The sequence below is a fragment of the Octopus sinensis genome, linkage group LG15, assembly GCF_006345805.1.
Source record: "Octopus sinensis linkage group LG15, ASM634580v1, whole genome shotgun sequence".
In the NCBI taxonomy this organism is placed as follows: Eukaryota; Metazoa; Mollusca; class Cephalopoda; order Octopoda; family Octopodidae; genus Octopus; species Octopus sinensis.
This window is the reverse complement of record NC_043011.1, coordinates 31,369,878-31,377,377: the sequence shown is the minus strand read 5'-3', so window position 1 is coordinate 31,377,377 and position 7,500 is coordinate 31,369,878. Positions and strand designations below refer to the sequence as shown.

Sequence of the window (7,500 nt, the reverse complement as noted above, 5' to 3'; positions counted from 1 at the left end):
GTCAGTGTTCATACTCAACAGAGTGTAAGTACCTTGAGAGAAAAGTTGGACCTAAGAAGCATCAGTGGTGGTGTGCAAGAGAGACGTTTGCGCTGGTATGGTCATGTGACGAGAATGGCTGAAGATAGTTGAGTGCAAAAGTGCCACACCCTAGCGGTTGAGGGAACCTGTGGAAAAGGTAGACCCAGGAAAACCTGGGACGAGGTGGTGAAGCACGACCTTTGAACTTTAGGTCTCACCAAGGAAATGACTAGAGACCGAGACCTATGGAAGTATGCTGTGCGTGAGAAGACCCAGCAAGACTAGTGAGACCATAACCCATGGCCTCTACCTAGTATGTAGCCAGTCAATTATACATACCTTTCCTTCTCGGAACATAAAACTCCACTTGTGAAGACCCGTTGAGGCAAGTGAAAATCAAAATCAAAATCAAATCAAATCAAATCAGATATCAGAAAGCAGAACCAAAATCGAAGTCAATCAACATCAATGGAAATTGCAGCTGTGATACCAGTGCCGGTGACAAGTAAGCGAACCATCCGATCGTGGCTGTTGCCAGCGCTGCCCCGACTGGCCTCCGTGCCGGTGGCATGTAAAAAGCACCATCCGTTCGTGGCCGTTGCCAGCCTCGCCTGGCCCCCGTGCTGGTGGCACGTAAAAAGCATCATCCGATCGTGGCCATTGCCAGCCTCGCCTGGCCCCCGTGCCGGTGGCACGTAAAAAGCACCCACTACACTCATGGAGAGGTTGGCATTAGGAAGGGCATCCAGCCGTAGAAACACTGCCAGATCAGACTGGGCCTGATGCAGCCTTCTGGCTTCACAGACCCCAGTTGAACCATCCAACCCATGCTAGCATGGAAAACGGATGCTAAATGATGATGATGATGATGATGATTCAACAATTTGTGACAAGTTATATACCAGGAATGAACAAACACCTTTACTTAATCAAATTGTGAAAAGGGATGATAAATGGATAGCCTATGCCAACAATAAACACAAGAAGCTATGGCTACTGCCAAATGAAAATCCAGTTCCAACACCCAAACCAGATCTACACCCAGAGAAGATTTTAGTGAGCATCACCACAGAAAAGGGAAAAGCATTACCACAGAATTTTATTGTCTAAACTTGAATAGGTGTAGCTGTACAGTAAGACGCTTGCTTGCCAACCACATGGATCCAGGTTCAGTCCCACTGCATAACACCTTGGGAAAGTGTCTTCAATTATAGCCTCGGGCCAACCAAAGCCTTGTAAGTGGATTTGGCAGATGGAAACTGAAAGAAACCCACCGTGTGTGTGTGTGTGTGCATGCACGCGTGCGCATGTATGCATATGTGTGAATGTGTGTGCCTTTGTATTTGTCCCCACCACTGCTTGACAACAGGTGTTGGTGTGTTTACATCCCCATAACTTAGCAGCTCAGCAAAAGAGACTGACAGAATAAGTATCAGGCTTAAAAGAAAATAAGATTAGTGCTGGGGTTGACTCATTCAACTAAAAACCTTTCAAGACATTGCTCCAGCATGGCCACACTCTAACAACTGAAATAATTAAAAACATAAAAGATATCAATCAAGCTTTGCTAAAAAAAAAAAACAATCAGTTCTTGTCAATAGAAAAGGACTAACCCTGTAACGTGATAATGCAAGGCCACATCCAGTAAAAATAACCCAAGGAAAGATAAAGTCATTTGGCTGTGATGCTGATGCCTCTAGAACAGCGTTTCTCAATCAGGATTCCCCAGAACCCTAGAGTTCTGCAATAGGTTTGTTGGGAGTCCGCGAGAAAAGCGAGATAAACTAATGCTAATTTCATGATCATAATATTACTGTACATGCACAACATATTATTGGTTATTGCAATATAGACATCATCCTATCTAACCCTATTATATAACGACCATATATATATATATATATATATATGTATGTATGTATGTATATATGTATATATCTCAGAGTGGTTGGCGTTAGGAAGGGCATCCAGCTGTAGAAACTCTGCCAGATCAGATTGGAGTCGAGTGCAGCCATCTGCTTCGCCAGACCTAAGTCAACCCATGCTAGCATGGAAAGCGGACATTAAACAATAATGATGATGATGATGATGATATATATATATATATATATATATATATATATATATATATATATATATATATATATTATAATAATTAGGGAATATCAATAAATATAACTACTTCTTATATATATAAGGAGTAGTTATATTTATAAATGTGGGAAAAGTAGACCTGACGATTGGGAGTGCATAAACATAATGAATTTTTGAATGAGACTTTGTGTCTTGACAATACCATATGTACCCTCATGAAACACGTGTAGTCCGTAATATGGAAAATTTGGGGATTATGAATATAAATAGTAAGTATAATATTTAACATTTTATGGCTTGGTTGAGTTAATACCATTCGGTGTTGATGAAGTTGTGGGTGTTTCTATCTCTAACACTATTTTGATATAAATATATATATATATACTATATATAGAGAGAGGGAGCTTTGCTCAAAACGTAAAACTACCTTTCTTTCCTTCCCTGAGCTTAAGCTACTACTTCGCATGAACCACATCCTTGCATTGTAGTGTTTTTCCTTCTGTTTGTTCTTCATTTTTAGGGATTTACTCTATATATATATATATATATATATATATATATATATATATATATATAACATGCATATATGGGTGTAGGATGTCACCAATGGTGTAGATAACATGAAATACATAAACAACAAGAGAAAATAAATGGAAAACAGGACAAGTAAATGCATCATCAGTTGTTGGCTGTCTATCTACTCCTTATTTCAAGTATTCAATGACAATATGAGTCTTCAAAGACAGTTGCTCCCACCAATTCTAAAATAAAATGTAGGATTTATGGAGGATCAAAGTTTGGAACAAAAAAATGATAGTGGAGACATACAAGGAAACCAAACAAAAACAAACATGGAGGGTCATTATATATATACATACATACATTTATATATATATATATATATATATATATATATATATATATTTATTTATTTTATAGAAGGAGCTTCTACAGGACTAGAACTGTTTCATTCAAAGAAATCATCAGGAAGCTAGGTGACAAGAATAGTTTTGGCATTTATACACTTAGGCATTTATACACTTTAAACCTGCCTAAGTGTATAAATGCCAAAACTATTCTTGTCACCTAGCTTCCTGATGATTTCTTTTGAATGAAACAGTTCTAGTCCTGTAGAAGCTCCTTCTATAAAATAAATTAATTTACTCTGCTATGTATTGAGTACCTTATTTACTGTGGTTAACCCCGACTCAACCCGGGACCTACATATATATATATATATATATAAAGGGAAAGTTTACGAAAATAAACAAAAGACGAAGGCAGGTGGAGTACAAACAAACAAATGTATTAGTATAGCGCTCAGGAATAGAAAAAGTCTTTTACATTTCGAGCCTACGCTCTTCGACAGAAAGATACACAGAAAAAAACAAGGAGAGAAAAAAATGCGTGTAGTAGCTATATATATATAATATGTGAATTATGATGAAAAATATATGAGAAAGATATAGTATATAATTTTTTTGTGCAAGGGTTACTTGAGACATGTAATTTATTTTAAGGGTTACACAAGAGTAAAAAGGTTGAGAAACACTGCTCTAGAAGTTCATCCTCCCTACTCACTGGACCTGGTATCATCAGATTCTCTCTTTTTGCTGTGGAAAAAACATTCAAAAGTAGGGATAGTGTTGAATCAGCACTCCAAATATTCTTCTCTTCTGCAGAATGTGATTTCTTTTTTGAACCCAAGGAATCAGAAAACTGGTTTTTGAGGAGGGGAAATGTGCCATGCAGTGGGACTGAACCTGGAACCATGTGGTCAGATAGCAAGCTTCTTACCACACAGCCATGTCTGCACCTAAGAAAACAGGTCAGCCACCAGATGCCAAAACACAGGTAAGTTTTTATCAGACAGGAACCCACATTTCTGTACCATTACATTGCTCCCATCCACCATCATTCTGTCATAGGTAACACCCTGCTTCTGTACTATGGGTAACATTCCTCCTTATTATACTACTGAGTTACCATGATATTTAAATAATACTCCCAAATAATAGAACAAAAAATAACAAACCTAGAAGCGAAAGAAATTACCCATTGGGTAACGAGCTTATATTAAATGACAACCAATGTAATTAGGTGGATTGAAACTATTAAAGGCAACCACACAATTACTTCAGAAGAAAGAAAAGATTAAAAAGTTAGCCGCAAAGTTAATTTAAATGTCAGGCAGGGTGCGACCCATTTCTTTCTTGTTAAAAAAACCCATTACTGGCTAATGAAGTGAAATAAATGAGTTTTAGAAAACAGATAGAACTCTTTTTCACCAAGCAGTGTTTCCTTAATTAAGAAACAAAATATTGCAGACAGATCACCTTCCTCTCACATTTCATCTAATTTGTTAGAATAAATTAATGCCTGGCCAATTAGAAAGCATGAAGAAATTAGAAAAAAGGTTTTGGAATTATCAGGTATCAAGTTTCTTTATAATAATAATAATAATAATAATAATAATAATAATAATAACAACAACAACAACAATAATAATAATAATAGTGGAAAAGAAAAGATACCATGGTACTACAGGCTGCAAGCAGCAAGCCTGCTATGCATGCAAGACTTGAGAAGTTCCAATAAAACCTGAGATAAAAAGAAGAAACAACAACAACAACAACAGCAGCAGCAGCAGCAGCAGCAGCAGCAGCAACAACAACAACAACAACAACAACAACAACAACAACAACAACCCTTTCTACTAATAGGCACAAGGCCTGAAATTTTGTGGGAGGAGCATAGTTCATTACACTGACCCCAGTGCTTGCTTGATGGGTACTTTTATTTTATTGACCCCCAAAAGATGAAAGGCAAAGTCAGCCTCAATAGAATTTGAACTCAGAATGTAAAGACAGATGAAATGCAGCTAAGCATTTTACCTGGTATGCCAATGATTCTGCTAGCTTGCTGCCTTAATGAGGATTTCAAATTTTGGCAGGTACTTATTTTATTAACCACAAAAGGATGAACAGCGAAGTCAACCTCAGTAGAGTTTGAACTTAAGATTTTAAAATGGACAAAATACTGTTAGCCACAAGGGCCCATATGTAAATTATTTAACAAATTATGCAAAGGGGTAATACAGTTCTATATTTAACCCTTTAGCATTTAAACCGGCCGTATCCGGCCAAAAGTATTCTGCCTGTTTTATGTTCAAACTGGCCAGATCTGGTCTCTCACACCAACCCTACAATATCGTTTTAAAAATTAACAGCTACCTCATCAAAATCTCATAGCTCCAAGATAATGCCTGATTAGTTCAAGGTAATGTGGATAAAAAAGGATTAATTTTGGCAGAATAATGTGAACACTAAAGGGTTAAGAGATGAGGAATTATATACATTATTTACAATTGATGGATATTTGTCTTCATCTACAAAACCAATTATTAAAGGAATTTCATTAATGAGAAGTTGTGTATATCAGCCAACAATGGACTGTGACTTTGAAGAATTAGTGAAAGAATGCAGAGGATGTACCTTAGCTGCAAAATCACCTACCACTAAATGGCATCCGTGGTCAAAAACAGATGTTCCCTGAGCCAGGCTATATGTTGATTACACAGGTCCACTAAAGGGTTCATATTACCTTATTATGGAGGATAGTTTTTCAAAGTGACTGGAAGTGCATAAATGTAAAAAAACTGACATCTGCAGTTACAATAAGCTTTTTACACAAATTGTTCCCCAGGTGTGGTATTCCAGATACCATTGTGTCAGATAATGGAACTCAATTTATGTCAGATGAGTTCAGAAAATTTTGTAAAATGTTTGTCATTGAACATGTCACCACTCTCCCCTATCATCCCAGGTCAAATGGGCAAGTAGAGTGTTTTGTTGACACTTTCAAGAGGCTATTGAAAAAGGCAAACAATGAAGTTTTGGACAATTTTGCACTCCAACAATTTCTAAGAGTGTACTGAGTAACACCTAGTCCAAATACACTGTCGGGGGGGGGGGGTTGTCACCAACAGAGTTGATGTTTGCTAGAAAGGTCAGATCCATCTTTGATAAGCTGATGCCAAGTGAAGATTAAAAAAAGGCAAACAACAAATAAACTTCAAAATTCTTCAAGCTAGGTGACAAAGTCTTTTTTAAAACCTATAGATATGGTGAAGAAAACTGGGAGGACAGTGTAATTATTAAGCAAATTGGAAAATGATATTCCTGGTAAAATGAAAAAATGTTAAATATAAAAGACATATTAATCAACTTAAAAAACAGATTCATGAATAAAACAGTGACAAGAAATGAAATCCCCATGGAAGTATTGTATGACATGTTTGAGGTACCAATACCCAAACAATTTGAAACTACACATTCTAGCACCAGAAAATGGAGAAGAATGGAAACAATGGAACGGAAACACTGGAAGAGATATTAAAACTTTGAGCAGAGTTTAATTATTAAAAGGGGAGAATATAGGGGAGACTGATTCTAAAACGGGGAATGTTGTGGAATGATTCTGACCACCCCCAAGTGATTAAAGGTGGACTGACTCATTGTTATAAAACAAAGAACTGTGAGCAATTGGCAGTTCGGGTTGGTAAGCAGTTCACCGTAGCCATTCATATAGAGCAGAGAGTTTCATGTAATAGTAATGTGTCGTGTATATACTTTCTTTCCTCACTGCTTCATTATATCATATGTCCAACATACAAGCATATGAAACTGACCTTGTGCGAAAATTTGAAACATTATTATTATTATTATTGAGTGAGAGAGCAGTGCATGCTATCAAAGTGACACTGGAGTAAAATATACGAAGCCCAGTATACCCATCATGACTATCCGTCTGATAAGGGTACACCAGGTACATGCATCACAACCATATGTGTGCGACATGGTGATCTCATATCAAGATAAATAGCGCATGACCTTGCGGGTGGGGCCCAGTTAGAATTTTCTTCTGGCCGGGTAACCCATCCCACTCAAAAGGTCCCTGATTAAGGGTTGTTTAAGAATGTTGAATGAAACACCCATGTTTCCAGAGGTGAATTATTCAAACCCCAAAGAATTCCTCTCAACACATGGCTATGATGCTCCCCAGCTATTTCTGCTCGTGATCAGAGATGGACATATCGTCAGCCACTAAGAGACATACTCAACTGGTTAAGGTCAAGCAACTGACAAGCAAATCTGTGGTACCGAGCAGAATATTTGCTGTAGCCCATCTTTTATACCAAGACAAAACAATGTACATGATAACACTTCCAGTCAGTTAAGATCAGAAGCCATGAGAGCCGCTGCTTGGTACTGCATCAGGGCATTTATTACCATTATTATTATTATTATTAAGGTGGAAAGCTGGCAGAATCACTAGCACACCAGGTGAAATACTTAGCAACCTTTCGTCCAGTTTTTCACTTTG

The 7,500-nt window shown here is 37.4% G+C and overlaps 1 protein-coding gene across 3 annotated transcripts in view; it reads right to left on the bottom strand.

The window, feature by feature from the left end:
- LOC115219665 (MYCBP-associated protein-like) overlaps nucleotides 1–7,500 on the bottom strand; it is a 133,868-nt gene that overhangs the window by 47,231 nt on the left and 79,137 nt on the right. The window lies entirely within an intron of this gene.